Source organism: Myiozetetes cayanensis, unplaced genomic scaffold (assembly GCF_022539395.1).
Source record: "Myiozetetes cayanensis isolate MyiCay16 unplaced genomic scaffold, myiCay2020 scf6-25, whole genome shotgun sequence".
NCBI classification, from domain to species: domain Eukaryota; kingdom Metazoa; phylum Chordata; class Aves; order Passeriformes; family Tyrannidae; genus Myiozetetes; species Myiozetetes cayanensis.
Window position 1 is genome coordinate 422607 of NW_026087853.1, and position 15796 is coordinate 438402.

Genomic DNA, 15796 nt, shown 5'->3' on the forward strand with positions numbered 1-15796 from the left:
CAGCGAGTGGTGGGAGACACAAATCCGGATCTGGGCTAAGCCGACATCTCAAGGGCGGGTTTGGGGGGGGAAACAGAGCCCTGTCCCCAGGAAAAGTGTGGCCTTTGTGGAAGATCAGAGCTCCTGCAAGGCTGGTCTGTGGCTGAGGGACACCAAAGCCCACCGAGGGTGGGGGATGAAATGGCTTCTCAGCTTCCAGCTGTGGCATTTTCCCAAAGGTCAGGGGTGCAGGAGCCGGAGGGAGCGGAGCCGTGCCCTCACCGCTGCACATGGTGGGGAAGGGCTGGGAGGGAGCCGTGTCATCTGCTTGTCAGGTTGTTTGTTATTTGTCTCTTAAGATCAAAAGTGGGAAAAACACCAAGCAGGGAAGGTGCTGCTGGCACAGGACCCAGATGTACAGGGACTCTGGTCTGCCTCTTCTGGATTTGGGAAGGAAGCTTCCTCTCCTAAAAGGACAGGCTGGGACAGCTGGGGGTGTTCACCTGGAGAAGAGAAGGCTACAGGAAGATCTGAGAGCATCTTCCAGGGCCTAAAGGGGCTCCAGGAGAGCTGGAGAGAGACTGGGAACAAGGGATAGTGTGACAGGACAAGGGGGAATGGCTTCCCATTGCCAGAGGACAGGGTTGGATGGGATATTGGGAAGGAATTGTTGACTGTGATGGTGGGCAGGCCCTGGCACAGGTTGTTCAGAGAAGCTGTGGTTGCCCCTGGATCCTGGAAGTGTCCAAGGCCAGGCCGGATGGGGCTTGGAACAACCTGGTCTAGTGGAAGGTGTCCCTGCCCACAGCAGAGAGCTGGAACTGAATGGTCTTTAAGATCCCTTCCAACCCAAACCATTCCATGATTCTGTGTTGTTTGCCACTGGCCAAGTTATCAACCCTTCCCCTGCTCCTCCTCCCTGTCTCTGCAGGACCTGTGGTCCCACTTCACTCCTGTGCATCCATGGAATTTCTCATGTGGCTTCAGACAGTTGCAGCAACAGTCTTATAGTGGAAGAAGGGCAGAGACAGCAAGACCCTGTGACCCTGGAGAATAAAGGAAATTTATTTATTTAGTATTTTCCTTCATGTCCCTGTGCTGGACCTTGCTGGTGCTGGTGGAGCTCTGCTGACCGTACATCTGATGTCCTGACAGAACCATCAGCTCACAACTCCCCGGTGTGAGCCAGAAAATGTTCCTGTGCTTCCAGGTAATTGGACAAAGTGGTTCCTCCCCTGAAGGTTCTTAACGAGCAGCGTCCCCGTATCCATGACCACGTCCGTGCCTTCCTCCCTGACCTTATTAGAGCCCACAAAGCTGTTTCCTCCTGCCACGGGAAAGGCAGCTCCTTCCCCTAAACGGACTTTAATTAGCCTGACTGCCTGCCAAGAGCTGTTCTGGTGACACCCATGGCTCCAATTAAGCCATGGTTTCACCCCAAACTGTGCAGAACCTGGGCACAGCTTGTCCCTGGCCGGTGGGGACCTTGTTCGTTCTGGGGAACGAGGGGACAAATGTCCAGCACTGGGGTGGTGACACTGGACATTGCACAAAATCATGGGATCATGGAATCCCAGAATGGTTTGGGTTGGAAGGGACCTTAAGGATCATCTCATTCCAACCGCTGCCATGGGCAGGGACACCTCCCACTAGCCCAGGTTGCTCCAAGCCCCGTCCAACCCAGCCTTGGACACTGAAGGTGGTCTTCAACACTTAGGATGCAAAGGGATAACTTGGAATACAGGGAAAGCAGCCCATGCAGTGGATTAGGAAGCATTTGTGGAGCAGCCATAGGAGGCAGAGCGACCTGCCAGCCCTGCCCGTGCGGAGCAGCTCTCCCCGCGCCCGGGGCACAGCCGGTTCCTGGGCGCGTCCCAGCCCCGTGGCCCCCGTTCAGGGCTGCAATTTCCTCGTCATTCACTTGGCTGGGAGTCACCCTGGGTGGGATGCAGACTGGGCTGAGTCACACCCTCCCAGCTGGCCCTCTCTCTGCACGGGGAGTCTAGACGGCGGCTGGCGTGGAGACATCTCCCGTGCGAGGTACCCGCGCCGGGCCTCCACATCAAAGGGCCCCTGAGCTGCTGAAGGGAGGTTGTAATTAAGCCACCCCGCGGCAAGAGGGGAGAGAGTGTCTCCCAGGGCCGGCTGATCTCCCTCCACGGCTCCATCAGTCGGGGTGGTGGCCTCTGTCACCGTCCCACGAGGCGTTGGTGGCCGCAAGCAGGGTCTCCTGTCCCACAGGTTGTTGTCTCTCCTGTGAGCAGGGAAAGGAACCCAGTGCCAGGACCAACCTTTCAGGAGCTCCTTAACCCTTTTTTTTCCCTGCCAAATAGCCCCAACAGCCGTGGAACAGACTCCAGGAAGGGCAGAAGGAAGCTGAAGCCCTGGAAATCCTTGCAAACCCCACCACAGCCCCACAGCTACTCGCTCCATAGGTGACCAAGCACTGCAGTGCAGCGGGGTGGAATTTTCACTTCAGGGAAAGCCCGGGAAAGCAGACATTTAATTAACCAGAGGAACCAGCTCCGTGTCACTCCTTGCTGTGAAGAGCATCGGAGTCTCATCTTCACCTGTGCAAAAGGCTCCAAGGAACCCAATGCCTTGCAGGTGGGAGATGCTGGATGAAGTTTCCCCCTTTTCCCAGGGATTTGTGCAGCTGGACCGTTTCAGAGCCAGCTGGTGACCACAAAAAAAAAAAAATAAGAAAAGTAATGTGCAAAAAAAAAGGGCCAGGTGTAACATTGCCTTAACAAAAGTAGGGAGAGGCTCCTCAACTCACCATTAAAACCTAAGCTCCACAGGATATCCCTAAAGCTCACATTAAAGGATTAACCACTCGGGGAGGAGACCCCAGGAGGCAGCTGTACTCCACAATAAACCTCCCTGAAGTGGAGCGTGGATGCAGAAATCTAAAATACAAATTTAAAGAAAGTAATGTATTAAAGGGTGGATCTCATCCATCCAGCTGGCTCTTCAGATGAATTACCCCACAAAAGGGGGTTATTTGGTTCAACGAGAAGGTGACCATTCCAAAGTGCAGGACTGGCTGTTCAGGCTGCAATTGTTCTCCACGCTGGGAAAATCCTTGCTGTTGACTGGCCCGAGCAGACACACCAAGATGCACCAGGCAGACTTGCTGCAGAGCAACCACAGAATCCCAGAATGGTTTGGATTGGAAGGGACCTTGAAGCCCATCCAGTTCCACTCCCTACCATGGGTAGGGACACCTTCCACCAGCCCAGGTTGCTCCAAGCTCCGTCCAACCTGACCTTGGACACTTCCAGGCATCCAGGGGCAGCCACGGCTTCTCTGGCCAACCTGTGCCAGGACCTCACCACCTTCACAAGGAAGAGTGGAAGCTTGTCTTGGAATTGATTTTCCAGTTTCCAAGAGAAAATTTCCACTCTTTCTATCACCTGTGAAATCCAAGCTCTGTTTGAACATGGTTTTTGTGCTTGCACTCGCAGCTACACAACAGCCTCATTTCCCAGCAGAGGCAACCGGGGAAGGCTCACTTGGGAAGCGTGGTGGGATTAAAAAAGAACACCCCTTTGAAATGTGGGAAAACCTGGCTCAAAGCTGAGTAAGGATTTGAGGTTATGAATATTCCAGCAGCAAGCCAATGCAAACTGACTTTAATGGTCCAATCTGTCTCTGAGCTGATCAAGGAGTCGGTGCAGGCTTGGATGATCAGTGACACTGAGCCGAGAGGGGCAATGTAGGCACAAAGAGAACATGAGGTGCAGTGGCATGATTTTATGGGTTATATAATATTGTGTATTATATAATAGTGTATGTAATTCAATTATTAACCCCTGCCCAAACAGGGTTCACCTGTAATTTGCTGTGTTCAGCCCACAGGGAACAGTTTGTGCTGAAGGGGACAGGCTGGAGCAGAGGACAAGAGCTGGTCATCGACACATTCCCTCATCCAGGAGCACGAGGGGTTGAGGGGCAGCAGCACGAGGTGAGTGGGAGAACTGCTGGTACAAAGCTCTGCTCACAGAGCCCTTCCCGTCCCTCCCACAGCTTTTGCAGATTTTTTTGCTCCTCTTATAGCAACACAGGTTTGAATTTGAGGCAGGAGGAATTACCCAACCTCACTGCCCTGAGCAGTTCCAGGGCACTGCAAATGCAGGAGCTTGTCAGAGCTGCAGTTGATTTGCAGATTATTTATTTGCTTATTAGATCACATTTGGCTAATAGCTCCTGTGATCCTCCGTAGCACGAGCTGATAGATCTTCCCCGGACACCCACCAGCGTCTGGCTCGATGGTCACCTTGGAGGCAACTCTAATTAAACCAGTTTTGCCTTTCTAATGGAGCCCTAGATGTCAGCCAGCAGAGCAGGAGGCATTTCCCTCGCTGCCACCCTTTGATGGCAGGAGTGCAGGTGAGGAGGATGGGGAGGAGGAGGATGAGGATGGTCTGCCTGATGCTGTGCCACGTGTGCCATCACAGCCCCGGCCTACCCAGACCTCGTGAGCTGCCTGAGCTCAGGTCAGCGTGGATGTGTGTGCTGGACAGAGGTCCTTCAGTGCCCACTCCTCTCCTTGCATGGGATGGAGCAGTGGGACAGGTGGAGGTGGCTCTCCAAGCGAGCAGAGTCCCTGCAGCATTTTCCCGAGGGAGATGCTTTGTGTCCATCCTGAAGGGATATTCCAGCCTCTGCTCGCTCTGGGCTGTTGTACCAATGGAGCATCCATCCACCTGGCTGCCCTGGCTGTCCACCTCCACACATCAGGCACCTCTTCCCATCCCACCTTCCCCCTGAACCACTGATGGCTCTTCTCCAGGGACCCCTCTTCCCACCCTTCCAAGACCCACACTTTGTCTCATCCTGCCCCGCCGACGGGCTCCTCTCCAGGGACCCAACGTTCCTCCCCAAATCCTGCTCTTCCCACCCTTCCAAGACCCGAGCTTTGTCTCGTCCTGGCACGCACCCCTCTGGCACAGGGAACGCCTCTTCTTCTTCTTATTCTTCCTGCCGCGGCTCAAGCATCGCAAAAATGCGTCCCGGCTGGCTGGGGCTGCGCGCCGTGGGCAGGCATCCCGAATCCGCCTCTTCTCCAGCACCATCCCACTATCCCCTCGCCCTCCTTCGCCTCCCTCTCCCCCCCTTGCCTGAGAAACAAGAAGTCTTTGTCTGCTCGGCCCCGTTCCGAGGAGCACGAACGGCTTGAACTTTCCCTGAGTGAGTTTTTCCCCTCCAGCAGGATCGTGCTGTGCCGGTGCCAGGGATTAACTAAGAGCATGACTCAACGAACCAGTTCAGACCAAGCAAGAACAACCCCTCACTTCTCTTCCAAGGCTCCGGCTCAGCCCGGCACAGGCTGTTCTGGAGCATCAGAAAAGGTTAGTTAACTTGAAATATGGCTTTTTAAGCAGTTTATTGCGTTTCCCCTCCTCTGTGCTGCAGCTGGTAGGGGAGGATGATGGAAATACAGTCGAGGAGATCATTCCGAGGCAGCTTTTCCCTAAATTTTCTGTCTGGTTTTGAGGTCACCTTTTTTGATTTTAGCATGTATTTCGTAGAAGAGATATGCTGTGAGAAGTGACTTATGCCATGGGATGGAGATTTTGGGGAAAGATGAGCTCCCCAGGTTTTGTTTGATAGAATCATGGAACCACTGAGGTTGAAAAAGACCTCTAAGATCACTCAGTCCAGCCTTAACCTATCACTAAGTCCACCACTAAACCACGTCCCTGAGAGCCACACCGTTTGTTTGTCCAGGAGATCAGCAGGGTCTCATGAGCTTCCCAACATCCACAGAACATCCCCAACTCCCCAGCACCTTGAGCTCCCCAACACCCTGAATTCCTCAGCATCCTGAGAAGGCCCAGAGGGCTCTGCCAGATGGCTCTGGCTCGTGACAGGGCACAGATACGTGGCATGGAGGGACCCATCCTGCTCCCACAGGGTCATTGGCTCTGATGGGTAGCTGAAGGTTTCACCTCGAGAGAGCTTCAACACTGCAAAGGGCTGATAAAGGCAGTAGTTAAAAAAGAAAAACCAAACCAGAGAAGACCACAGAACTCCAAGCAGCCTGTGGTCTGGGAAACATGGCTGGGCAGGGCCACGCTGGAGGCTGGAGCTGCAATTTGGGATTGAAGCTCCCGTTTCCATGAGAAGCATCATTAACACTGTGTTTTTCTTCGCTGTTCCAGAGCTGCTCCCGAGCCCCAAAGCCCCAGTGCTGCCAGGAGCCCGCCAGGAACAACCCACACTGCTTGGGATTGCCCAGCAGGCCTGGCTGACGGGATACTGCACGTGCCCTGCAAATCCTGGGTGAACCACCTCAGCCCCCAGATGCCAGTGGCCCTGTGATGTCCAGGTCATTGCAGGGTGATAACACATCCAGGAGACATCCAAGAGACATTGGTGGGGGCCTGGCACAGGCTGCCCAGAGAAATGGTGGCTGTTCCATCCCTGGAGGTGTTCAAGGACAGGTTGGATGGGGCTTGGAGCAACTTGGTCCAAGCTGAGAAGGGTCCCTGCCCAGGAGAGTGGGAACAAGATGATTTTTAAGGTCCCTCCCAAACCAAACCATTCTGTGATTCTGCAGTTCTGTCTCCTCCCTTTACTTTCTTGTGGATGACATGGAAAAGAAGAAGGAGGCAAGGCAGGAGCATGGGATGTGAAGCAGCAGTGCCCAAGTGTGGGGCTGAAAAGCCTCCTCAGGTTTGGGATCATCAAGGGAGGACAAGGGGTTGATCTGTGAACACCAACACTCTGGAGGTTTGTCCTGCTAGAACTCACTGGCATTTGGAGAGAAGGAAACCAGATCTTTAATGGCAACAGAAACACTACACCCAGTCCCAATCAACTGGGATTGTCCCAGCAGGGAAAGGAGCAAGACCAGTTCCTGAGGATTGCGCCAGACTGGGCAGTGACCAACAAGTGCAATCCAGGGAGAGTAACTCCAAAGCGACGCCAGGGTGGGAAACCAGCTCCTCCTGCCTCTGCAATGGGCTCCAGGCCGAGGAGATGCCTGGAGGGGCGCTCTGCAGAAGTATTTGAGAGTGAGGAGCACACAGCCAGCAGCACTCCGGGCATCATGAAGGAATGTCCCTCTGGAATCGCAGTCAGCCCGCGCTCTTCGCCACCCGTCTGATCTCCATCCAGCAAGCAGACGGGCTGGGAATTGTTTGCCCTGTATTATTCCATGGGGATGGAGAACTTCAGTGCAGTGATACCTGAGCTGTGACAACCCCAGCCAGATGGCTTTGTTTCCCTCTGCAGCACCTGCCGAGCGTGGCAGTCACCTGCTCTCAGCTCGGGGAGGAAAACCAAGGTGTCACCTTCACTGCCATTAAAAACCACCTCGCTGGGCTTCCCACATAGCTGGACACTGTATCTCCATGCTTGGAAAGAGGGATATGCAGTGGGAAGGTGGCTCACATCCTGAAAAGAACAAGGGGACAGGGACGAGCTGCGGGTTCACGATGTGAGGGCTGCGAACTGAGCAAGGCTGGAGTGGGTGGGAGGGAAGGTTTCCCAGCACTGAAATGTTTCATTTGGATGTTTTTCCACGTGGAACTCTCTGCTCCCAAACAACCAGCGCTTTCTGTTCAGCGCTGACCTCAGTGGGAAGAAAAATTGCTGCACAAAAGGGACAAGGAGCTGACGCCAGAAGCGAAAACTCGGCGCTGGTCCCACGAGCAGTTCTGGGTGGGTCCAGACAAAGCCTTTTTCAGGGCTTTTGTAAAGAAGTGGAATAAAAATCCCTCAAAAATCTGATTTTTTTTTTTTTTTTTGAGAACTCTAAAGCACAGTTGGTTTGGAACCCCTGCACCAGCATCCTTCCAGTTTTCTGGCTTGGCCCCTTCACCAGAAGTATCCAAAGCTTTCCTGTTCCTTCCTCTTCCCTGGGATTCTTTTGCTCATCCATGTTAATAGAAAAAACAACACCCCAGTCAATAAACCCTGCTAGAATCCTGAGGGCCTCATTAAAATTGTTGCCTGTGAGGGTGGGCAGGCCCTGGCACAGGTTGCCCAGAGAAGCTGTGGCTGCTCCTGGATCCCTGGAAGTGTCCAAGGCCAGGTTGGACAGGGCTTGGAACAACCTGGGACAGTGGAAGGTGTCCCTGCCCATGGTAGGGGTTTGGAACTGGATGGGCTTTAAGCTCCCTTCTAACTCAAACCGTCCTGGGATTCTGTGATGTTGATCAACCCTCAGTCTGCTTTTATTCTTCTTTCTGCATTTTTGGCTCCTTTATTTGGCTGTGGGGTTCATGGCAATTTATATTCACATATTTATGTATTCATATATCCATATATTCAGGGAACAGCAGAATTTTGGTGACCACTCATGGCCCTCCCCAGCAAGACCTTCTCCAGGTGGAGGAGATTTCCCAAAAGATGCTTCGCTATTTTGATCCATGAGCAGTTGATTTGGGGTGAATTGCCACATTTTGCTCTCCAGGGAAGGCCACCACACAGCACATCAGTGGTGGGAGACATCCAGGACAGAATTCCCATCACAGCAGCCGACAAAACCGAGCCCTGGTTTGGCAAACAGCACACTCCAAATGTCTCAAAGAGAGTTTCAGATTAAAAAGTCCTATTTCTGAGTGTTCCAAAGAAAAATCTGTCTGGATTTTTCCCCCCCCGCCAGGGCAGGGCAATTAATTCACTCCAACACTTCGCTCAATTAATTTCGAAGTGTGCCTGAGAGAAGAAAGGAGAGAAGATGAGACCTGCACCCTAATTTTCCATAGCATTGGGCCTGTGGCAAAACACGTCTGAGCTAAGCCATCCATGAAATTTACTTCCCAATCCCAGGCCAGGAGTTTTCCAGACAAGGAAACCCAGCCTGGGAAGACCACTGGGATTCAGGGGAGCTGCAGGATGGGTCACCTGGAAGCTTCTATTTAGGTGTTTAACTGTTGGTTTTGGGGGTTCAGCTGCAGTATCCACAATTTTGGATGCTCCAACAAGCATCAGTCACAGGAATCCAGTGTTTGGCATGGCTGTGGGCTCTGACTCCCTCCCAGGCACTTCCCTAGAGTCCCACAACTGGTATCTAACAGGGTCACTGCTCACACTGGCAATCCATCTGAAGGTCCAGACGTGGCAGACAGGGATGCACTTGTGGAATACCCAATAAAATGCCCATCAGGAGCTTTTCTACCCTCTGGGAGCTTCAGGACCCTGAAGTGTGTGTTGCTGCATCCAGGACTGGGCACTTCTGACTCCCTGGTTGCCACCACGGCTCCACTTCCTTACTTTAATTCGTGATGTTTTCCGTGACCTTGGAAAGATATAAACCCCTACATCTCCCAAGAGGTATCCATACCTTCACCTGAAGGAGTCAAACATGCCTGTAGAGCTCTCCAAGCCTCTTTAATGACGAGAAATAAAGGAAACCTGGAGGCAGCAGGACCTCAGGCTGTAAAAGAGGGACGAGATGAAGCCCCTGCACCCAGTTGAGCTTCCCCAACTCATCAGAAACTCCTGGGGTTGGAACTGGGAAGCAGCATCCCATGGCAATGAGCTGCAACAGTGTGGTGAGTGGGAAAACACTCCCTTTGGCACCATTTGGGTTGCAAGTCGCTGCTTTTGGTTCTCCTGGAGGGGCTGTTGAAGGATGATGTTGCCCTCAGGATCACAGCTGGGCTGAGTCAGTCGTGGTGGCACCTGCTTGGGCTTTATTTCCAAATCCAGGCCTTAAATCCCAGACTCCCATCCTGAAATGGGAATAGAAGAGGGTGCCTGCAGGCAGCAGCTTTGGGCCTGGCTCACAAAGCATCAGCCTGACCATGTGCCTGGGTAAATCCCAGCTGGTCACCCCTATCCACCATATCCCTTCAGCAAATTCCAGGCTCGCAATCCCCAAAACCACAGGCTTCCCAACCCTCTCCTTAGAATCACGGCACCATTAAGGTTGGAAAAGCCCTCAAAGATCAAGTCCAACCATTAACCAGCAGTGCCAAGCCCATGTCCCCAAATGCCACATCCACATGTGCTGCGTAACCCTTCCCTTCCCTGAAGTCCTTTGCAGAGCTGAGGAACCAGTGCCAGCTTTTTGTCTGGAAAAAAAAGCTCCAGGAGAGGAAAAAACAGAGGGGAAAACATCTTCTTGCAAGAGAAGGTTTGCTTGGGTCAGGCCCATGAACGAACTGTTGCAGGTGGAGGGTTTTTCCCCGTCCCTTGGGTGCTCTGCCGTAGGATGTCGGGAGCCGCTGCCTGCCAGGATTGCTGGGAGTGTGCTCCATGTTTGCAAACTCACTTCAAAAACATTCCAAAATCTGCCAGGAAACAACTTTCTGAACAGAAACTGAGCTCTGGGATGAATCTGGATCTTTTATTCCAGCTCTGATTAAAAGAGATAACCCTTCTCCTCCTGGAGAGGGAAGTTTGGCCAGGAGGGTCAGCCATGTTCCTGCAAAACACCTCAGCCTGGGTGAAACCTCAATTTTCTGCCAGGAAAATTGCTTTACAACGAAATACCAGCCCCTGGGAGATAGGATGTGACAGAAATCATCCATCACATCCATGCCAAGGGGGAAGCTCTGCCCTGAGCCGACTGTCTGGTACCAGGACATCACTGCTCCAATCCCAATCCCCCAAAGTTTACCTTGGCTCCAGAAGACCCTCCCAAGCAATCCATGTGTCTCTGAGCTGACATTCCAAGTGTTGGGGAGGTTCTGGCTGGCTGCAGGGTTGTGCTCTAATTACTTTCCGTGTCGTGAATTCATTACCGGCCCGACCCGGTGTGGGCAGATTGCAGGAGTTGTGTTTTGTCCGTGAACACTCGTGGTTTGGATCTCCTCCTCCTCCTCGTCAGGGACTTGTCCCAGGAGGCCTTCCAGCCAGAAGGACTTTTTTCCAGTTTTCAGGACTCGCAGTGACTTCATCGTGTTTTCCCAGCACGGGCCCAAAATTTGATGTCCAAAAAAAAAAAATAAATGTCTTAATAATCCGAAAGGTTAAGTTTGCAGGGAATGTGGAAAAGCAGCGAGCTGGGTGTAAGGTGGAGCAAGGTGTAAGACATGGGAATATCAATCTGATACCACAAACACCAAAAAAACCCACCACAAACAACCTCCCCCCCCTCCAAACATGTGAAGAATTCCCACTGCTGCTCACAGGAAGTTTGTTACGCTTGTGGATTTTTCGGTTTTTTGTGGTTTTCTTTTCTTTTCAAGACTAATATTTTGATTTTGAAACTCCTGTCATGAGAACAAGGCAGCCCACTCTGAGTCCAAGGGCAGCCAGCTGGGCTTTGGACGTGCTGCCTTGGAACGAGCCGGGCTTTGGGAGCTGCCAAACAAACCTCTTTGGCTCTGCTGGGCCCCTCCCCACCCGTGGGCACGGGGCAGGAGAGGAGCTGAACGCAGTGGGATGTGCCTGAAATGGGGTGAGATGAATCCAGGTGGGGTTTTGGGATGGAAACTCAGAGTCTGCACAGTTGGTTCACACCTCGGAGCAGTGCACGGGGTTTTCATCCCACTGTCAGCTCACTGGGGTTTAACGACGCTGCTGCTTCTGCTCGGGGTGGAGATGACACAAACATCCCTCAGAGAGCTCTCAGAACTCAACAGGGGCTGTGCAGTGTTAAGCTCAGCCCCAAAAAAGGAGGTTTTTCACTGTTCTTTCTTAATTATGATGCTCCTCAGTGACAGCAGAGCAGGAGCAAGGGCTGCCTTTCCTCTCCCCAGTCATCTCAGTGCCATCTATCTCCCAACAGCTCGTTTTAATTATGCAATTACAGTGTGTACAAAGCTTTCTGTGAGCTCCAGTGGATAATTAAAACAGATGGGGAGCTTAATGGGACCAACTCCTTTTTCTTCTTTTAATTAATGTGTTAACAGTTTGCGGGCCAGCCTGTGGAAATCTGTTATTTGGCAGCTCTGGGGGGTCTCAACCCAGCTCGTGTTGCAGGGACACCTTCCACTAAGCCAGGTTGCTCCAAGCCCTGTCCAACCTGGCCTGGAACACTTCCAGGGATCCAGGGGCAGCCACAGCTTCTCTGGGCAACCTGTGCCAGGACCTCCCCACCCTCCCAGCCAGGAATTCCTTCCCAATATCCCATCTAACCCTGCCCTCTGGCAGTGGGAAGCCATTCCCCCTTGTCCTGTCACTCCAACCCTTGACCAAAGTCATTCTCCAGCTCTTGCAGGCTCCCTTCAGGTCCTAGAAGGCCACAGTTAGGTCACCCCAAAGCTTCTCTTCTCCAGGCTGAACAATCCTAGCTCTCTCAGCCTTTAGGTTTTGCCAGAGGCTGAAACCACACACCAGCATCCCAACGTTCTCTCGTGACATGTGGTCAACAACAGCCTCTGAAGTGACACCAGGTATTTTCAGCACACACTGTGAGTCTTTTCAGGCCAAACAGAGCTGCAGGTCAAGCTTCCTGGAGGAGCTATCCCACTGGGAAGTGCCAGGTGTCAGCATGGACATGGATCAGGGCGGGAGAGGATGGAACCCCAAAGATGAGGTTCTATTGGGAAGCGAAGCTCTGGGACCGGCAGGGCAGGGTGGCACAGTGCAGGAAGGAGAGGAGAGCAGGGAAAGGATGGACAATTCCAAAGGAGCCCTCTGTGTTGTGACTTAAGGCTGCAGGATAAGGCAAGAGCAGATGTGGAATCTCAGCGGCCTCAGGAATTAGGAGCTACTTCCAATTACTGCTGACACAGGACCGAGCAGGCATCAAACCCTTCTCACAGCACCCAGAAGAAGGTGGGTCCCCAAACAGCCCACATTTGACTTGCTGAGCTCCCTACCTACCAGGAATGCCAGTGGTTCATGAGGACACCAGAGAAGTTCACGGGGCTGCTGAACTCCCAGGAGGCCCACCAGGAAGCCCACCAGGAGCTGGACACGTGAGATGAAGTGTCCATCACTGAGTGACTCTCGTGAGCCTTTGGCAGTGGGGCAGGGTGGGCTGGGAGGTTTCAAGAGCTTTTCCAACCTAAACTGTTCCTTGATTCCGTGATTGATTGGTCTATTAACAGTGCTCAGTTCTGCGGGCAAGAGCGCAAAGCCTGGGAGAAGGAAGGGAGGGTTTGGAGAGCGGCTCCCAGGGCTGTGGGTGGCTGGAAGGCTCATTCCTGCACATTCCTGATAAACTGATAATATTTTTGTAGACTGGCTCTGATCACAGTAGCAAACAAAGCACGGGGCACAGCTGGAGGAGAATCCCACCATTGGATTAGGGATTAAATCACAACCAAGGCACTGGCTGTGCCCTGGGCTCCACCGGGATCAGCTTCCTGAAAAAAACAGTAGTTTAATGGGAATGATCCCCTCCAGCAAGAAGGGGCCATTTGATGCCATTTAACAGGAAAACCTTCCTGCAGAGGTTTGCTGTGTCCAGGCCCTGGTGCCCTTCCAGGCAGTGGAGCGCTGATCTCCCACCAGGCAGCACACGAAGCTCCTCCTGCCAAAATCCCGGCAGAGGGATGAGCAGGGCTGGTCTGAGCGAGCCGGCCCAGCTGAAACAATAATTCCATGGTCAAGGGGAAAACAATGTGGCATTTCTGAGAGCGCTGGGGGGGTCTGCCCGGGTCGGATTTCACGTTTTTTCATTGCAGAGCTGGATTGCGAAGCGGCTCTGCAGCTTCACGGAGGTGCTGTGGAAATTAAGGGCCATCCCCGCTCGGGGATGTGCGTGGAGGGCAGAGGAGGCTGGAGGGGACAGGGACACACACATGGATGCTCTGCAGGCTGGCGTGGGCTTTTCCCACATCTGCAGCCCAGCTGCTGGGCCGCGGCTCAGCCACGCTCAGCTTTTCCAGCCCTCAGATAAAAACTTTAATAGCAGGGAGAGGGACGGCTCAGTGAGGGACAGCGTGGCTCAGCAGCCACATTCCAGCACCGGGAGAAGCTTCTCATGGCATTGGAGGCATTTGGAAGTCGAGGGACTGGACTTGGAGGAAAGCATCCAACCCTTTCCGGGCCAGACCACAGGGATGTTCTCAGCCATGCCAAGCATGTTGTCCCCAGTAAGGGTCACGCTGTCAGGACAGGATAAATCATCTGGTGATAAGCCCTGTCTTCTGTCCAGGCTGTCCCAGCTCCCTCCTGCCCCTCTCCAGAGGTCCACACGCTCCCCAGCCCTTCCATTGCATAAGGAGCTCGTTGCTACAACAGAAATTGCAAAAACCATGGAAACTGCTTGTCTCAGCCAACCCCAAACTGAACTGTATACACAGCATAAAATTTAGTTGCTTTAAACTTGCATTTTTTGGCTCGGCCCTCCTGGCCACATCCTGAGCCCGCATGGATTGAATTACTGAGCACAAAATAAATTCCATCTGAGCGGGCTGTGGGCCTTGTCTCCCCGAACAAAGGCCGAGGTGTTTGCTTTGCCCCCTTTTTTTTTTTTTTTTTATTTTTTTTTCCCTATCTCCTGGAAGAAAACGAGCTAATTTTGTCCATGTGGAGGAAGAGAGCCTGAGGTGCCTGTGTTAGCCATGATTCCCTGGCATCAGCCACCTTCCCTGTGGAGCTGGAGCGGGGACTGTAGTGCCATTGCCTGTGGATCAGTCCCGATGGCCAACGATGCCACTGCCTCCAGCATCCTCCCGGCAAAATGTCACCTGATGTGGCCATGCCACCTCCCTTTGTCCAAGGAACTCTCTCTCCTCCTTGGGAGCAGGGACCACGTGCCAGGTGCTGCACAAAAATACAGGGAATGAGGACTCGGAGTCTTTGGGAAGGTGGGTGGGAGGGGACAGAGCTGCCTGGGAGTTCTCTTTGTCCTTAAATTGGACAGGGGGAAGGAAAGGGACAGAGAAAGTGGTGGCAAAAGAGCTGGCGGGGGGAGAGCTGCAAACACCCAGAGAGCCTCCTCTGCCAGCCGGGGGGTGTCTCTGAGCCCCCCACCTGGACACGGTGCACAAAAAACTGGGAATGTAGGGAGGGAAATGCCCCCCCCCCCCGGTCCCAGCGCTGCCCGAGCCTGAGGGGGCTGAGGTGGGGCAGGAGGGGCTTCCCTGGACTTCAGGGGGAATCCAAAAGAAGCATCACAAACGCCCCAGGTGCATTCCTGCCGATGCCCGGCTGATTCAAACCGAGGTGAATTTTACAGACAGACAGACAGACAGAGTAAGAAGCTGCAGAGGAACCCCCCTTGGCCTCTCAGCGCTGCCTCCAGCCCGCGGCCGCCTCGGAGGAGTCTCAGTGCGGGCGTGGGAAGCGGCCGAGCCGGCTCTGCCTGTCCCTGCCCTCCCGCACCCCGCCCGTCCCAGCACCGCTCCGCCCCGCAGCCCCCTCCGGCCCGCACACACCTGCAGACCCACGGAAAACACCTCCGCGGGCTCTTGTCCGAGGGGCCACCATCCCCCTGGTCCTCGCCCGAATGAGCCCACCGGGAGGTCTGACCTCAAAACCATCCTAAATAAGAGAATCCCCCCCCACAAAACATGGTTTAGACACACCCCCAGCGCTCACCTCCCAGCCCTGGGCTCCATCCCTGCAGCAGTGCTGTGGGGAAAGGAGTTTTTGGGGAAGCTTTCCTTGATGAGCCATGATCTGCTGAGAGCAGCCAAAAATGCTTCGTGATTCGCCCAATTGATTCGTGGACCCTTCACCTGGTCAGGGTGAAGAATGGAAAGCTGAAGCACGTGCCCCACTCCAGCCTGCTGGACACTCCTTGAGGATATTTTGGCTTATTTGTTGATTTTAGTATGGCAGCCCTTTTTGGGATTAAAAAAAACCCAAAAAAAAAAACCACAAAAAAAGCAGGATGGGGTTAGTGCTGACACCGGGGTTTGTGCATTGCTGAGGGTTGGTGGCCATGGTTTGGTGTCACCCTACAGCTGCCACCACTGCCACTGGCAGCCCCTTCTCCCAGCCTCCAAAGTGAGCT

General features: G+C 53.5%; 1 protein-coding gene across 1 annotated transcript in view; it reads right to left on the reverse strand.

The window, feature by feature from the left end:
* Window positions 1-15580, reverse strand: part of PSMC6 (proteasome 26S subunit, ATPase 6) — a 246791-nt gene extending 231211 nt beyond the window's left edge. The window contains exon 1 of the mRNA XM_050336139.1: window positions 15576-15580. The gene's annotated coding sequence lies outside the window, so the exon portion shown is untranslated. The remainder of the gene's footprint in view (window positions 1-15575) is intronic.
* Window positions 15581-15796: the final 216 nt, after the last annotated feature.